The sequence below is a fragment of the Rutidosis leptorrhynchoides genome, chromosome 2 (genome assembly GCF_046630445.1).
Source record: "Rutidosis leptorrhynchoides isolate AG116_Rl617_1_P2 chromosome 2, CSIRO_AGI_Rlap_v1, whole genome shotgun sequence".
In the NCBI taxonomy this organism is placed as follows: domain Eukaryota; kingdom Viridiplantae; phylum Streptophyta; class Magnoliopsida; order Asterales; family Asteraceae; genus Rutidosis; species Rutidosis leptorrhynchoides.
This window is the reverse complement of record NC_092334.1, coordinates 62,493,981-62,514,284: the sequence shown is the minus strand read 5'-3', so window position 1 is coordinate 62,514,284 and position 20,304 is coordinate 62,493,981.

Here is a 20,304-nt window from a genome sequence, read left to right as displayed (position 1 = left end):
ATTACATAATGGTTTACAATACAAATATGTTACAACAAAATAAGTTTCTTGAATGCAGTTTTTACACAATATCATACAAGCATGGACTCCAAATCTTGTCCTTATTTAAGTATGCGACAGCGGAAGCTCTTAATAATCACCTGAGAATAAACATGCTTAAAACGTCAACAAAAATGTTGGTGAGTTATAGGTTTAACCTATATATATCAAATCATAATAATAGACCACAAGATTTCATATTTCAATACACATCCCATACATAGAGATAAAAATCATTCATATGGTGAACACCTGGTAACCGACATTAACAAGATGCATATATAAGAATATCCCCATCATTCCGGGACACCCTTCGGATATGATATAAATTTCGAAGTACTAAAGCATCCGGTACTTTGGATGGAGTTTGTTAGGCCCAATAGATCTATCTTTAGGATTCGCGTCAATTAGGGTGTCTGTTCCCTAATTCTTAGATTACCAGACTTAATAAAAAGGGGCATATTCGATTTCGATAAATCAACCATAGAATGTAGTTTCACGTACTTGTGTCTATTTTATAAATCATTTATAAAACCTGCATGTATTCTCATCCCAAAAATATTAGATTTTAAAAGTGGGACTATAACTCACTTTCACAGATTTTTACTTCGTCGGGAAGTAAGACTTGGCCACTGGTTGATTCACGAACCTATAACAATATATACATATATATCAAAGTATGTTCAAAATATATTTACAACACTTTTAATATATTTTGATGTTTTAAGTTTATTAAGTCAGCTGTCCTCGTTAGTAACCTACAACTAGTTGTCCACAGTTAGATGTACAGAAATAAATCGATAAATATTATCTTGAATCAATCCACGACCCAGTGTATACGTATCTCAGTATTGATCACAACTCAAACTATATATATTTTGGAATCAACCTCAACCGTGTATAGCTAACTCCAACATTCACATATAGAGTGTCTATGGTTGTTCCGAAATATATATAGATGTGTCGACATGATAGGTCGAAACATTGTATACGTGTCTATGGTATCTCAAGATTACATAATATATAATACAAGTTGATTAAGTTATGGTTGGAATAGATTTGTTACCAATTTTCACGTAGCTAAAATGAGAAAAATTATCCAATCTTGTTTTACCCATAACTTCTTCATTTTAAATCCGTTTTGAGTGAATCAAATTGCTATGGTTTCATATTGAACTCTATTTTATGAATCTAAACAGAAAAAGTATAGGTTTATAGTCGGAAAAATAAGTTACAAATCGTTTTTGTAAAGGTAGTCATTTCAGTAGAAATAACGACGTCTAGATGACCATTTTAGAAAACATACTTTCACTTTGAGTTTAACCATAATTTTTGGATATAGCTTCATGTTCATAATAAAAATAATTTTCTCAGAATAACAACTTTTAAATCAAAGTTTATCATAGTTTTTAATTAACTAACTCAAAACAGCCCGCGGTGTTACTACGACGGCGTAAATCCGGTTTTTATTGTGTTTTTCGTGTTTCCAGGTTTTAAATCATTAAGTTAGCATATCATATAGATATAGAACATGTGTTTAGTTGATTTTAAAAGTCAAGTTAGAAGGATTAACTTTTGTTTGCGAACAAGTTTAGAATTAACTAAACTATATTCTAGTGATTACAAGTTTAAACCTTCGAATAAGATAGCTTTATATGTATGAATCGAATGATGTTATGAACATCATTACTACCTTAAGTTCCTTGGATAAACCTACTGGAAAAGAGAAAAATGGATCTAGCTTCAACGGATCCTTGAATGGCTCGAAGTTCTTGAAGCAGAATCATGACACGAAAACAAGTTCAAGTAAGATCATCACTTGAAATAAGATTGTTATAGTTATAGAAATTGAACCAAAGTTTGAATATGATTATTACCTTGTATTAGAATGATAACCTACTGTAAGAAACAAAGATTTCTTGAGGTTGGATGATCACCTTACAAGATTGGAAGTGAGCTAGCAAACTTGAAAGTATTCTTGATTTTATGAAACTAGAACTTTTGGAATTTATGAAGAACACTTAGAACTTGAAGATAGAACTTGAGAGAGATCAATTAGATGAAGAAAATTGAAGAATGAAAGTGTTTTTAGGTGTTTTTGGTCGTTGGTGTATGGATTAGATATAAAGGATATGTAATTTTGTTTTCATGTAAATAAGTCATGAATGATTACTCATATTTTTGTAATTTTATGAGATATTTCATGCTAGTTGCCAAATGATGGTTTCCACATGTGTTAGGTGACTCACATGGACTGCTAAGAGCTGATCATTGGAGTGTATATACCAATAGTACATACATCTAAAAGCTGTGTATTGTACGAGTACGAATACGGGTGCATACGAGTAGAATTGTTGATGAAACTGAACGAGGATGTAATTGTAAGCATTTTTGTTAAGTAGAAGTATTTTGATAAGTGTATTGAAGTCTTTCAAAAGTGTATAAATACATATTAAAACACTACATGTATATACATTTTAACTGAGTCGTTAAGTCATCCTTAGTCGTTACATGTAAGTGTTGTTTTGAAACCTTTAGGTTAACGATCTTGTTAAATGTTGTTAACCCAATGTTTATAATATTAAATGAGATTTTAAATTATTATATTATCATGATATTATCATGTATGAATATCTCTTAATATGATATATATACATTAAATGTCTTTACAACGATAATCGTTACATATATGTCTCGTTTAAAAATCATTAAGTTAGTAGTCTTGTTTTTACATATGTAGTTCATTGTTAATATACTTAATGATATGTTTACTTATCATAGTATCATGTTAACTATATATATATCCATATATATGTCATCATATAGTTTTTACAAGTTTTAACGTTCGTGAATCACCAGTCAACTTGAGTGGTCAATTGTCTATATGAAACATATTTCAATTAATCAAGTCTTAACAAGTTTGATTGCTTAACATGTTGGAAACATTTAATCATGTAAATATCAATCTCAATTAATATATATAAACATGGAAAAGTTAGGGTCACTACATGACAAGTGCCCCATAAGTGTTTACCACTTATGTAACTTAATGATTAAATATTAATGTAATTATTTATGTGGAGCCAGACATGAGGTGCACAATCACATCTTTTCAAAAAAAGAATCCGAAGTTTCCCAGCTGTTATCGATTAAACTAAAATTTTGGGTCGTGTAAACTGATTTCATTGTTGGGCCACTTAAACTTGAATTTGATACAAATTGGGCCGATTGTTTAAACTGTCTTCCTGCTTCCTGCTCGAGTAAAATGCTGCTGTTGCAGCCAGCTTAGCATCAATGATATATAGTGACAAGGGATGGAGGATACGATGATGATGAAATAAGGATTAGGGTATACGGAATTTTTTTATGTTTATCCTACTGAATCGGTATTTCATTGCAAAAGAGTTACCCTTTTCATAGACTCAGAATTGTAATCGGGCTCATGAATTAGTCAGGTTGGGCTTTTAATTGATTGGACCGAAAACCCAACTAATTTACAGTTGGGCTGAAACTGATAAGGATAAGGAATACAGGTTAAGTAGATAAAAGGTAGAGCATAAATGAGAAAAACAGCGACCAACGGGATGGTTTGGAGTGATAACGGGTTTGCAAGAGGTCTTGGGTTCGAGTCTTGCATGGGGCATTTTGTTTTTGGGAAAAGCCTTTTAACTCTTCAAAGGTAGCTTATCCTTATTTTTATTATTAGTATTATTATCGTTATTATTATAAATATTATTATTATTATTACTACTAACATCATTATAAGTATTATTATTATTATCATTAAGATTATTAGTATTATTATAAAAATTATCATTATTATTATTATTTTTAATATTATTATTATCATTTTTACTACTAGTATCATTATTATTATTATCATAACTATATTATTATTATTATTATTATTATTATTATTATTATCAATACTACTATTAATATTATTATTATTACAATAAAAATTAGTTATAGAAAAATACATTTAACAAAAACTATATTAATATTCTAATATTAAATATTATTTATTTATTTAAAAGCATATAAAATAAATATATTAATTAAGTTATTAACAAAACATATGCCCTATTAAGATAACAAGTATATAACTAATAATATATAAATTCGTTCGATTACGAGTATATACGTTAATGTAAAAATAAATAATATAGGTTCGTGAATCCGAGGCCGACCCTGCATTGTTCAGTTTTGTCGTATGAATATTTTTACTATAAAATATTGGATGGTGAGTTTCATTTGATTCCCTTTTTACTCATTACATTTTTGGGCTGAGAATACATGCAAATGCTTTATTAACTGTTTTACAATATTTATATGCGTGAGTTTCATTTGCTCCCTTTTACTCATTACATTTTTGGCTGAGAATACATGCACTGTTTTAATAACTGTTTTACAATATTTATATGCGTGAGTTTCATTATTCCCTTTTTAAATGCTTTCGCAATATATATTTTTGGGCTGAGAATACATGCGCAATTTTTATAAATGTTTTTACGAAATAGACACAAGTAATCAAAACTACATTATATGGTTGAATGATCGAAACCAAATATGCCCCTTTTTATTAAGTCTGGTAATCTAAGAATTAGGGAACAGACACCCTAATTGACGCGAACTCTAAAGATAGATCTATTGGGCCCAACAAGCCCCATCCAAAGTACCGGATGCTTTAGTACTTCGAAATTTATATCATGTCCGAAGGAGGATCCCGGAATGATGGGGATATTCTTATATGTATATTGTGAATGTCGGTTACCAGGTGTTCAATCCATATGAATGATTTTTTTTTGTCTCTATGCATGGGACGTATGTTTATGAGAAATGGAAATATGAAATCTTGTGGTCTATTAAAATTATGAAATAATTATTTATGATAAACTAATGAACTCACCAACCTTTTGGTTGACACTTTAAAACATGTTTATTCTCAGGTATGAAAGAAATCTTCCGCTGTGCATTTGCTCATCTTAGAGATATTACTTGGATTCATTCATGACATATTTCAATAGACGTTGCATTCGAGTCGTTGCGTTCATCAAGATTATTATTAAGTCAATTATAGTTAAATATATTATGAAATGGTATGCCTGCCATCAAGTTTCGATGTAATGAAAGATTGTCTTTTCAAAAACGAATGCAATGTTTGTAAAATGTATCATATAGAGGTCAAGTACCTCGCGATGTAATCAACTGTTGTGAATCATTTATAATCGATATGGACTTCGTCTGGATGGATTAGGACGGGTTCTTTCAGTTGGTATCAGAGCGGTGGTCTTAGCGAACCAGGTCTGCATTAGTGTGTATAACTGATAAGTCGTTAGGATGCATTAGTGAGTCTGGACTTCGACCGTGTCTGCATGTCAAAAGTTTTGCTTATCATTAGTGTCGAAAATTATTTGCTTATCATCCTTAAAGTCTAGGCACGTCTTACTGCCTCTATTGCATAGACAGTGTATAGATAAATTCATATCTTAGCGTATCTGTTATTGTTACCTTTGCCTGGCAGCTTCCGTAGACTCCTCCGTAACTTATGGGATTTTAGTATTATATATGCATATGTAAATTATGTATTGCAGGGTACTAATCTACATCCTATTTCATTCCTTATCGAAAATCCTTCATCTAATCGTACGAGATGAGTCCCTCAACCAGATCGAGTCCCTTAGATTCCGATAACTATTTCGATAGTTATTTCGACAGCTATTCCGACATAGAGTTTCACTCTAGCTCCGAAAGCAGTGTCACCGGAATGAATCAACCAATCAGCCATCCCCAATTCATCTGATGGGTTCATATTTGACTTAATCCATGGAGACGCGAAGAAGGCGATCCTTTCCATCAACCAAATTCACCTCTTGGTGAAGAACCTGAAGCATTTACCTGCGAACCTGTCTGAAACACCATTTTCACACTCATTTCCAGGATACCACGCAATGATAATATGATATCAAAAATTCTAAAACTTTATTCATTCGCTCGTTCCTACCGACAATCATTCTGGAGTAATAAGTCAACGAGCTTCGAGCCCGAGTTGTAGCCTTGGAAAATATGGTGCAAAACGTACCAGCTTCAGCAACATCACCAGCACCAGTAGTACCATCAATAACAGCATCAGTGCCATCAACAATCCATGCCTCAATATCACCATCTGTACTTCGAGTATGATCTTCGTTCTACGTATCGTCCTACCTCATTTATCTTCGTTCGACATGGCGAATATGTAATCTCTAAAATTTTAGAGATTATTTATTCTAGTTCCAAACGTAAACCAAATGAGTTTAATATCATATTAACTCATTAAATTCATGATTACATCTGAAGAAAATATATATATATATATATATATATATATATATATATATATATATATATATATATATATATATATATATATATATATATATATATATATATATGTTTTCATAAAGATTGTAATTAAAAATTCATTTGTACAAACTGTTAATGGTGAAAATATTTTAACGGGTAGGTAATACTCGAGGAATATTTAGATTTCACCTTAATAAGTTACACTGTACATTCGTCAAAGCTGATTCAACAGTCATTTACAATCCTACTTACAACCACCGATATACATATCCGTTCACCAAAGAATAACCATTTTCATTCAATTTCATATTTGTATTTTGACCTATCAGAATCCAACAAGTGGCATAATGAAGAAAATATTGGACAAAATAAAATTTTTTAGAAACAAACAAATTTAACTATGAGAGAAATTTTGTTAAGAATTCACGTTAACTATTCCTAGCTAATTGTTCCTAGCTAACTGATTATATTTTATTTATCGCAAGTTACATTCTCGCAATTTTATTTATCGTCATTTAATTTCTGTATTTATTTTACGCACTTTAAATATCTGGACACGTATACAAGGTTTTGACATATCATATCGACACATATATATATATATATATATATATATATATATATATATATATATATATATATATATATATATATATATATATATATATATATATATATATATATTATTTGGAATAACCATAGACACTCTATATGCAGTAATGATCGAGTTCTCTATACAGGGTTGAGGTTGATTCTATAATAATATATATATACTTTGAGTTGTGATCGAGTCTGAGACATGTACATGGGTCACGATACGTATTAATTAATTCGAATAGTATATATTAAACTATATATGGATTATTGGACTGTCAACTGTGGACTATCGACTGTGGACTAAAAACAATGGACAATGAAAATGAATTAAAATATTGATTATAACATATGAAACTAAACAATTCTTCAAGTTTGTCACTTGATTTCATCTAAAACCTCATTTGTATCTTGACGATTACAATCTACGTTCAAACCTTTCATGATTCTTGAAAACACCTCAATCGATAGGATGAATCAACCGCACTTCATCTACGGAAGGAAAGATTTATGCATATAGTTATGCACCTGAGAAACTCTCGACAACTGAGTAAAAGTTTAACACGTAGCCGCGTCAGATCCTTTGGCATTTATTAGCAAAAAAAAAAAAAAAAAAAAAAAAAAACTTTGCGATCCCTTTTCAAAGTAGCAAATTTTGTCACAGCTTCAGCAAACCAACTTCGACTTTCATTCGAATTAGTTTTATTATAACTTTGATATATATGTTTGTCTTTCGTCATCGTTACCAGAGAACCGTTTATACCCCACCACATTAACAGTAAACTTACCAACAACTTCGTTGATCTTTGATTTTCTGAAAAGTTATTATATTCACTAAAACCCTATCATCTACTCATCCGCATCTGATAACGAGAATTAATTACCGGGAAATAGCAATCAGTATTTTAAATCTCACAATGTCTCTACATCAACAGTTAAACGTATACATATAGCATTTATCTCTTGAAATTAAGATTTTCCATTCTTAAATTCTGAAAAGCATCCAGCCTACGAATCAATACATGGATCTTTGAAAAAGCTGAATGAAGCAGCAAAAACAATTAGACAACCGTAAACGACATTAACCGTCGGAAGTTTTATGATAAAGAATAGTATATTGGAAAAGCTCTGAAAAGTTGGAACTGGAAAACGGATTGAGCTAACCACGAAGGAGACCAAGGACAAATACAAGGACCATACCCTATATTCAAATAATCCAGGTAATTCTGGATCCGTTGAAATCTTTAGAGAATATCTTGCTCCGAAGTCATGTTAAAATCTTACGGAAAATTTTCCTTCATCAACCATCGAACTTAGAAATTCCAAGATATCATCATATCTTTCATTATAAATATCCTCCATAATTCTGAAGATATTTTCATAATTATTCTTATTTGAAATCATTAATCTCTTCGTGCTATCAGTGTTACATCATATAGAAACTGTTAGTTTCTATATTCTGTAAACTTTCGAGCTTAAAATATGAATGTTATTGAAGTAATGTTGGGAACTGATGCATGAGTTAGTATAATATAATGACACTTGATCAACGTGATTATATTACAGTAAGTCATGCTGAGTTTTTAATGGAACGTGATGATTCATAGATCATAACGTCATCATGTGCCATGTTACATAACTCTTTCATTCTGCTTAACTTCTGAACACATCAAGATAGTATATTCTTGATAGTTCTATTCTCAGTGATTCTGGTAATTTGACAAATCAAATCATGCCATTACGTTCTTTCTTGTTTAGAACATTAAGTTCATTCGAAGTTCTATACTTACGAATTCTGGACCGTTATTCGCTTTACTAAAGATCGAGAAGATAATAAAAAGACAAATAGCTCCAAGATATATGAAAAAAAAAATATAAAGTCCAATAACAACACGGAGGTTACAAACTGTGGATATTAATACGAATAGCAATATAAAGACACGGGAGAATTAAGAATAGTATCACCCCAAGGTAATAGTAGAAGTAAACAGATTCCTCCGGTGGTAGATGAAAAAGGAGAATGATCAATATGAATGTCAGGAATATATCCAGAATTAAAACTGGATGAAGCATATTGACTGAGGATTTGGAAGTATGAATTAAAATATAGAAAATGGGAGTAATGGGAAATAATGAAACGGAAGATGTTCATTTATAGTGGAAATACCAGACAAAGCAATCGAGGCAGATGATCGCATTTAATTATAGAGATCTTAATTTCTTATTCGCTGAGGAATCAAATCTTTTAGATTTCGAAGATTTTCTCTAAATCCATTGAATTCCAGAATTCAACCAAGACAACGTCAAAAGTTAAAACAAAACTTCATTTATTCATTTCACTCTTTTGTGATAGCTTCATTTGTGCTCTTCGAATAATCGAATTATTTTATCTGTATTATTCAATAATGATAAAACTCTATTTATCAGCTCATATTCGTCAGGGAAACATATTTATTGTTAGCCATGACGACCTCACTCAAATTTCAGGACGAAATTTCTTTAACGGGTAGGTACTGTGATGACCCGGGAATTTCCGACCAAATTTAAACTTTGATCTTTATATAATTTTGACACAATAAGCAAAGTCTGTACTGTTGAGTCTCAAAACTTGTGAACTATTTTCATGAAGTCATTTTACCTCAGACTGTGGCCGACGGTTCACGAACAACTGTGTAAATAATTATGTAGATATATATAAATATAGAAGTAAATACACATATAAATATATATAATATTAATATCTATATATATATGATTGTATTTAAGAAATATTACATTGCAATAGTTATTAAATGTAATTATAAATAAAAATATAATTATTATAATAATACTGTTATTACTTTCAACATTAATATCAAGACTAGTGTTATTTAAATATATAATCTTTAGATACGAATTTGATATATATAAACTGATATAGTATTATTATTAATATTATGGTTATTATTAATAATATTAGTATTAATATAATTAGTATTATTATATCAGTGTTATTAAAATTAGTAATTATAAATTTTTTTATTTATTTGAAATATATAATCTATTATATTCAATAATGATAAAATTATAATTACCTTGTTATTATCATTTATTGTATTTAATATTTGTATTAATATAAATGTAAATAATATTATTATAATTAATACAATGAAAACTATTAATATTAACTAGATTTAAATTATATATACACATAAACAAATATATATATATATATATATATATATATATATATATATATATATATATATATATATATATATATATATATATATATATATATATATATATATTAATCAGATATATTATACGAAATACATCCCTAAAATACATATATATATTCATACAATTACATGTACAGATATAAATGAACATATAAAAACTGTATATACATATACACAGAAAGCAGCATATTCTGTTTCAAATCGTTTTCAATGCTGTAGGAAATTTGTTTTCTGCCTAATAGATCGTACTAATCAAGAATCAATCACAGACATAATCCAAAATTTGTTTGCAATCGTATTCAAACTTTAATTATTTAATCTTCCTCTTGTCCTTGTTGTCTGATTAAAGAGAAGTCGACAGATTCGTACATGATATAATTAATCACCTCAGGAGTTAAACGAATCATTCTCCATTACCATTATCTTCCTTTCTTCTCTCTTAATCATGTTTCCTTTTCGAAACACCAGGACTTGTTCATGGACTTGTGTCGCCAACACCACCACCTTTTACCATGACCACTCGACCACCACCATCACTTGAACACACCACCACTCTTGTTGAACCATTACCACAATCGCCACTCAGTATCACTCTCTCAAACTCTCCTCTCCATCGTGATATACAACCACCTTCATCACTCTACTCTCTCTCTCTCTCTCTTCTTATTTAAAAATCACCACAAACGGCCACCCTACCACACCATGATATTACAACCGTCACCATTACTTGAAATCGGAGTATCACCATCTCTCCTTATCTCTCTCTCGTGATCTAGGAAAAACCCTCACCATTTTTTTTTACGATAACCATCACACCACTTTATTCAAACTACAAATCGCTGCTGCCTTTATTATTTTTTTTCTCTTCGATGCTATGAACCCACAAAAACTGCCACCTATATTTGTATATTTTTCTGTTTCCTGTACAAACAAACGAAGTAAATTTTACTGTGATATTTCTTTTTCTCTCTTCGAACCAACTGCTACCGAAGGAGTTAAATAAGGAATGATGATGATTGAACTTCTCTTTTCTTTCCTTGTGACCGACAAGTGCCCCATAAGTGTTTACCACTTATGTAACTTAATGATTAAATATTAATGTAATTATTTATGTGGAGCCAGACATGAGGTGCACAATCACATCTTTTCAAAAAAAGAATCCGAAGTTTCCCAGCTGTTATCGATTAAACTAAAATTTTGGGTCGTGTAAACTGATTTCATTGTTGGGCCACTTAAACTTGAATTTGATACAAATTGGGCTGATTGTTTAAACTGTCTTCCTACTTCCTGCTCGAGTAAAATGATGCTGTTGCAGCCAGCTTAGCATAAATGATATATAGTGACAAGGGATGGAGGATACGATGATGATGAAATAAGGATTAGGGTATACGGAATTTTTTTATGTTTTTCCTACTGAATCGGTATTTCATTGCAAAAGAGTTACCCTTTTCATAGACTCAGAATTGTAATCGGGCTCATGAATTAGTCAGGTTGGGCTTTTAATTGATTAGACCGAAAACCCAACTGATTTACAGTTGGGCTGAAACTGATAAGGATAAGGAATACGGGTTAAGTAGATAAAAGGTAGAGCATAAATGAGAAAAACAGCGACCAGCAGGATGGTTTGGAGTGATAACGGGTTTGCAAGAGGTCTTAGGTTCGAGTCTTGCATGGGGCATTTTGTTTTTGGGAAAAGCCTTTTAACTCTTCAAAGGTAGCTTATCCTTATTTTTATTATTAGTATTATTATCGTTATTATTATAAATATTATTATTGTTATTACTACTAACATCATTATAAGTATTATTATTATTATTATTATCATTAAGATTATTAGTATTATTATAAAAATTATCATTATTATTATTATTTTTAATATTATTATTATCATTTTTACTACTAGTATCATTATTATTATCATAACTATATTATTATTATTATCAATACTACTATTAATATTATTATTATTACAATAAATTAGTTATAGAAAAATACATTTAACAAAAACTATATTAATATTCTTATATTAAATATTATTTATTTATTTAAAAGCATATAAAATAAATATATTAATTAAGTTATTAACAAAACATATGCCCTATTAAGATAACAAGTATATAACTAATAATATATAAATTCGTTCGATTACGAGTATATACGTTAATGTAAAAATAAATGATATAGGTTCGTGAATCCGAGGCCAACCCTGCATTGTTCAGTTTTGTCGTATGAATATTTTTACTACAAAATATTGGATGGTGAGTTTCATTTGATTCCATTTTTACTCATTACATTTTTGGGCTGAGAATACATGCAAATGCTTTATTAACTATTTTACAATATTTATATGCGTGAGTTTCATTTGCTCCCTTTTACTCATTACATTTTTGGGCTGAGAATACATGCACTGTTTTAATAACTGTTTTACAATATTTATATGCGTGAGTTTCAATATTCCCTTTTTAAATGCTTTCGCAATATATATTTTTGGGCCGAGAATACATGCGTAATTTTTATAAATATTTTTACGAAATAGACACAAGTAATCAAAACTACATTATATGGTTGAATGATCGAAATCGAATATGCCCCTTTTTATTAAGTCTGGTAATCTAAGAATTAGGGAACAGACACCTAATTGATGCGAACTCTAAAGATAGATCTATTGGGCCCAACAAGCCTCATCCAAAGTACCGGATGCTTTAGTACTTTGAAATTTATATCATGTCCGAAGGAGGATCCCGGAATGATGGGGATATTCTTATATGTATATTGTGAATGTCGGTTACCAGGTGTTCAATCCATATGAATGATATTTTTTTATCTCTATGCATGGGACGTATGTTTATGAGAAATGGAAATATGAAATCTTGTGGTCTATTAAAATTATGAAATAATTATTTATGATAAACTAATGAACTCACCAATCTTTTGGTTGACACTTTAAAACATGTTTATTCTCAGGTATGAAAGAAATCTTCCGCTGTGCATTTGCTCATCTTAGAGATATTACTTGGAGTCATTCATGACATATTTCAATAGACGTTGCATTCGAGTCGTTGCGTTCATCAAGATTATTATTAAGTCAATTATAGTTAAATATATTATGAAATGGTATGCCTACCATAAAGTTTCGATGTAATGAAAGATTGTCTTTTCAAAAATGAATGCAATGTTTGTAAAATGTATCATATAGAGGTCAAGTACCTCGCGATGTAATCAACTGTTGTGAATCGTTTATAATCGATATGGACTTCGTCCGGATGGATTAGGACGGGTCCTTTCGGTAGCCAACTGGACCCAACCATAATAAGGTTGACCTCTCTGAGCTGAACCTAACAACAATAGGTTCCAACAGGCAACTACAACTTGTGTACACAACTATTAAGCAACTACCACTACGAACAACTGTCCCTACAACTAGCATGACAACTCTACAATGATCATTATTACAACATATCTACTAAGCATAGCAACTAAAACAGTATAACATAGTAGCACAACTTGCTACTCTATATTACACTCGGGGATAATCCCACTCACCGATTACCAGCTACAGCTCAGTTATCTTACTTCTGAGCTTCTTCCTTGTTCTTATCACCTGAGAACAACACAACGAAGTCAATATACATATCTCAATCAATAGTATAATTAAATCATACTATAAACTAGGTCATAACACCATATATTCATAATTTTATGAGTCTACATCATGACTCCATTCAATAATGGCATACAGGTGCGTGCAAAACACGACATACACACTAAAACTCCTTTTCCGACCCAAAAACAATTTGATCTAGTTTCTTAAAAGTTCACCATTGAAAAGTATTCTTTATTACGATTCTAACGATAGTTTATTCATCAAAAACGGAGTTACGTTTTGAAAGTTACGCCCGTTTCAATTTCATAAAAGGTACTGTATCAAATAGTGACACTGCAGCAACTCGTACTGTAGCAAATAGTAACACTGTAGCAACACGTACTGTAGCAAATAGTGACACTGTAGCAACTCGGGGCTGTAGCAAATAGTGACACTGTAGCAACTCGGGCACTGTAGCAAATACTGTAGCAAAATACTGTAGCAACTGGTTTTAAACAAGTTCGCTGATTTCGAACATTTTTCGCCCAAAACTCGATTTTTGAGCGATTTTGATCAAATTTTAAGCACATGGAAGCTACTAAACATATATACAACCTATTTCTAACATCAATTAAGCATAACAAACACCAAACATGAAGATTCAAGCTTAAAATCACACTTTTTATTCAAGAACACAAAATCCATTTAATCAAGAATCAAAGCAAGGATTCAAGTAAACAAACCTGATTAGATGATCACAAGGATACAAGAAATTAGTCACTTATGCTACTAGATCCAATTTCTAATCTTGAATTAAACTAGGGTTTGTGTAGGAGATGAAGTTTGGTACGAGCAAGTTTTTTTTCTTATTTTGGGAAATGAGAAGAAACCTCCAGAAACATACATATAAATGGGTTATAAACCCATACTCCATATCACACGGGTATTTACCAGTTATCTTATCTAATAACCTTTCGTATCTCCTTAGGCGGTCCTAACGGAGTCCAAATTAAATAAACCAACCTGTTCTGTGACCCTTGTCACAAACTGGTCTCAACTAAACAACCAAATAATTATAAACATATAATTATAAAAATCACTAATTACGCCATACCCCAGGGTACAATGGTCATTTCATCTAGGCCCAAAACGCGGGTGTTACAATAAACATGTTATACTTCAACACTTACATGATTTAGACAATTGCATGTGAGTGTAATTGTTGATTGCATGGTAATTTAACTTCATGATTGTGATGATTGCATTAAGTGATTTTAATCCAGATAGAATCTTAGTGACTTCATCATTATAGAGTTGGTATTTTGAACAAGATTAATGTGAGTTAGTCACCTTTTAATAGATTGAATTATAATTATTAGACATTTAATCGGCATTAACTGTTAGAGACAATCCACCATAAGTGTGAAGCATCCAAGTGAACATTGCTCTTTAATATCTAGTTGTTCGTTTATTTACTTTCTGTTTTAGTTTAATTACAAAACTCCCACTTTTACAGTTTTTTTACTTTATGATAATTATTAGTTTTTAAATCTTAATCAACCGCTATCTCTAGACAAACTCGCACTTGCTAAATACTTTACTATATTGATCAGGATAGTTGCCTAATTCATGTGATACAACCCTTTTAGTTTAGTGCATTTAATTTAGGTGTTGTTTTACAACATCAGTCAAAATAAGTCTTTATTAAAAAAGATAAGTTAAGTTGTTTGAATCTGAGTTACAAGACTGAAGGAATTTAAACTCTGACATATAAAAAGCGAATTTTGATCAAGAAGAAGATCTCGGATTTTAGTTGAAGGTAAAGATAGAGAAATTTTTTATTTATTTTATTTTCATATATTTCTCGAACTGCGGTGTTAGAGGATTATGTTAGGCCGTGGTATCATGAGCCTCAACCCTAATGGAACCTAAGCCTATAATACATATTGGACTTAGGCCTAACATAATCCTCTAACATGCGGGAGTCACTGACGGGTCCGAATGCGACAACCTATGAGTCTCATGAAATGGTCGGGTAAGGGAATTTTTGCATCGAGTGAAAATCAAAATCCGAATATGATAACCTCCGAGGCTCATGAAATGAGAGAGTAACAACATGGGTAATTTTTTTATTGAGTGGGTGTGATATTGTTCAAAATATACATACTTATCTTCGCAATATCTCCCTACATTCTTGGCGTTTCGATACAATTTGTGATGATTAGTGAGCGGTTTGTGCTATTTGGTCGTTTCGAAGCAAAAGTCGTTTAATAGATCATATTTACGCAAAGGAATCAACACTTAGGCTTAAGAAATGAATCAAGTGAAGTTTTGGGGTTAAAAAGACAAGTTTCAAGCAAGAACGGCGTTCCAAATGGCCAGAACGTCGTTCCGCATCACTAGAAAATGGGAAATCGAAGTCAAAACGTTTTTAGACTTTCTAGGGGGTTTCACATGTGACAACCCTAAAATTTCCAACCAAATTTAAACTTTAATCTTTATATGTTTCCGACATGATAAGCAATATTTGTTAAGTTAATTTCAAGAATTTTAAACTATGTTCATACATTCATTCAACCTCGACCAAGTTCCAACGATTCACGAACCATTAAACGAATATGATTATATATATATATATATATATATATATATATATATATATATATATATATATATATATATATATATATATGTATATATATTATAACTTGAAACGTAAACAAAATATTAGATTAAATACTTTATATGATTTTATCTGTTTCAAAATGTTTATCAATGGAATTAGAAGATAAGATCAAATAATTGAATTATCAGATATATTGAATTATGATTACAAGTCTCTGTTGAAAGGCCCACGTTGATTTGAGAAATCTTTTCATTTTAACAATATTCGGAAAATGGTAAAGTGATTTATAAATAAGAACAAATTATCAATCATTGAGAACTAGACAAAGGATAGTGGAAGATTGAATCTCATAAAGACTCGATTGATCTATTTAGTTTCAAACGTAAAAAAAAACGTTTTCAGTTTAAAAAGAACTTTATTATTAAAACGTATATAACTTTTATAAATATCTAGAACCACTTTTGACAACTCATTAATTAACTAGTATGATAAAGATAACGATATTTATATTTTATTTTATTAAATATATATAATGATTTAAATTAATATTATATATATTTATACGCGTATTATACGTACATAGTTTTATACTTTTACTATACTTAAACTTTACTTTTACTTTATTTTTACTTTATTTTAACTATAATAATTCACTTTAATAATTCATACTTTAATAATTCACTTTAATAATTCATACTTTAATAATTCACTTTAATAATTCATACTTTAATAATTCATTTTAATAATTCATACTTTAATAATTCACTTTAATAATTCATACTTTAATAATTCACTTTAATAATTCAAAAATCTATTATAAATAGAATTCAATAGGTTTCATTATTTCATAAAAACTTGAAAATATTTTTCTCTAAACTCTCTCAATAGATTTACATATATATATTTACTCCGTATTATTTCAAGATATTATTAGTATACATAAAATATTACGACGGAGTGCTGTCCGAATGATTTCGAAATTGTTTTTCGAGTAGGATAGGATTAAGGAAATTATGGGTTATAGCTATGGAGGTGATTGAGTATGGTTCATGGGTATGCTCGTGAGGTCAATATAGTGTTTATCATTTCCGTTGCGTCTACGTACCTTTCCTGCAATATTGAATCTCAATATTGATACGTGAGTACTCATAATTTAACTTTTACATACTAATAGTGTATCCCTGACTAGTGCTCGAGTATTTAGGATTATGCATGCTTGTACTTTTGATATTGCCCTTAGACAGGTTAGGTTGAATCTTGAATTAGTTACACTTGCGGTTAAGATAAGGTATAAGATATGTATGTCCTTGGAAAGCTAGCGAAAAATCAAGAACTTTTCCTTTAGATATCGAATGATTTCGATGAACGGATTAGAAGTTATAATCAATTGAATTTTCGATATTTTTATTAAAAATGATTATTATTATCGTCGTTTTTATCGTCGTTCTAGTTTTATCTTATTATTATCATTATTATTATCTTTATCAATAAAAGGGATTTATCATTAAAAATTGTTATTTTTTTTATTATTACTATCGTTATTATCGTTAAAGTTATAATTAGTATTATTATTATTATCCAATTATTATTATTATTATTATTATTATTATTATTATTATTATTATTGTTATTGGTATTATTATTATTATTATTATTATTATTATTATTATTATTATTATTATCATTATTAATATATATATTATTATTTAAAAATGGTTATTGTTATTGTTATTATTATTATTACTATATTATCATTAAGATAATTATTAGTATTATCGTTAATAATGTTATAGTAACTATCATTATTAATATTAGTGTAATTAAAACAAATATTTGTAACACCTAATTATTTTGATTACTATTATTATCATTATTATGAACACGATATAAAAGACGATTAAAAGCTATTAAATAAAACGATTAGGAAATAATGGGTAAGAGTATCATGATGAAATTAAAATATTATAAGATATTGATTTAGATAAAATTATCGTTCTTATTATTTTTATCATTACTATTATTATTAAAAGTATCGTTAGTATTAAAACTATCATTTTAACAAAAATTATTATTTTAATAGAATTGTCATTGTTACTATAAAATGTCATTATTATTATTATTTTAAATAGAATTATTATTTTAAAGATAATATTAAAAATTATCGTAAATATTAAAGTTATCATAATTAGAATTATCGTTTTATCATAATGTCATCTTAGTAATTATAAATATTGATATTTTTATAATAATAATTATTATTATAAAATAATACAACTTTTACTTACTATCATTATAGATATTATTTTATCAAATAAATATGTGATACAAACATATTTTACTACGTGTAATAACTTACTTTAATAATACCTATCAAATTATCTTTATGATATTAAATGAACCCTATAAATGTTATTACTTAATATATATAAAAGTATATTTTATTATATAAATTTAATATAAAATTTTATTTATTAATAAATAAATTATATTATTTACTCTAATAAATCTTTTAAAAATATTTAAAAATATAAAATGACGATATTTAAACTATATATTAATCATGTATAGATTTTTGGAAATTATTTTGAGTCAAATTTACTTTTGTTGACTTTTGCATATTAGTCTCGAGCATTAGGATTGTGGTACACTATGACTTGACCTAATTTGTTAGACAAATATTGACCAACACATAAATATATATAATTAATTTAGGTTCGTGAATCCGAGGCCAACCTTGCATTTGTTCAATGACGTTATATGTATTTTTACTACGAAATACAGTATGGTGAGTTTCATTTGCCTTTTTACCCTTTATATTTTTGGGACTGAGAATACATGCGCTTTTATAAATGTTTGACGAAATAGACACAGGTAATTGAAACTACATTCTATGGTTGAATTATTGAAATCGAATATGCCCCTTTTTATTAAAGTCTGGTAATCTAAGAATTAGGGAACAGACACCCTAATTGACGCGAATCCTAAAGATAGATCTATTGGGCCTAACAAACCCCATCCAAAGTACCGGATGCTTTAGTACTTCGAAATTTATATCATGTCCGAAGGAGGATCCCGGAATGATAGGAGATATTCTTATATGTATCTAGTTAATGTCGGTTACCAGGTGTTCACCATATGAATGATTATTTTTGTCTCTATGCATGGAACGTATATTTATGAGAACTGGAAATGAAAGTCTTGTGGTCTATTAAAATGATGGAAATAAATGATTATGATAAACTAATGAACTCACCAACCTTTTGGTTGACACTTTAAAGCATGTTTATTCTCAGGTGTTAAAGAAATTTTCCGCTGTGCATTTGCTCATTTTAAAGATATTACTTGGAGTCTTTTATAGCATATTTCGAAGAACGTTGCATTCGAGTCATTGAGTTCATCAAAGATTATTATTAAATCAATTTATAGTTGGATAGTGAATATTATGAAATGGTATGCATGCCTGTCAATTTTCGATGTAAAGAAAGTTTGTCTTTTAAAAACGAATGCAATGTTTGTAAAATGTATCATATAGAGGTCAAATACCTCGCAATATAATCAACTATTTTGAATCGTTTATAATGTATATGAACGGGTCCTTTCAGTTGGTATCAGAGCGGTGATCTTAGCGAACCAGGTCTGCATTAGTGTGTCTAACTGATAAGTCGATAGGATGCATTAGTGAGTCTGGACTTCGACCGTGTCTGCATGTCAAAAGTTTTGCTTATCATTTTGTGTCGAAAATTAAATACTTATCTTCCTCAGGAAATAACCTGCTTATCATTTTTAGTCTAAGACACGTCTTGCTGCATTGATTGCATGAATAGTGTATAGACAAAAATTCATATCTTAGCATATCTGCTAAATCATATCTTATCGTATCTGTTACTTTAAACTTT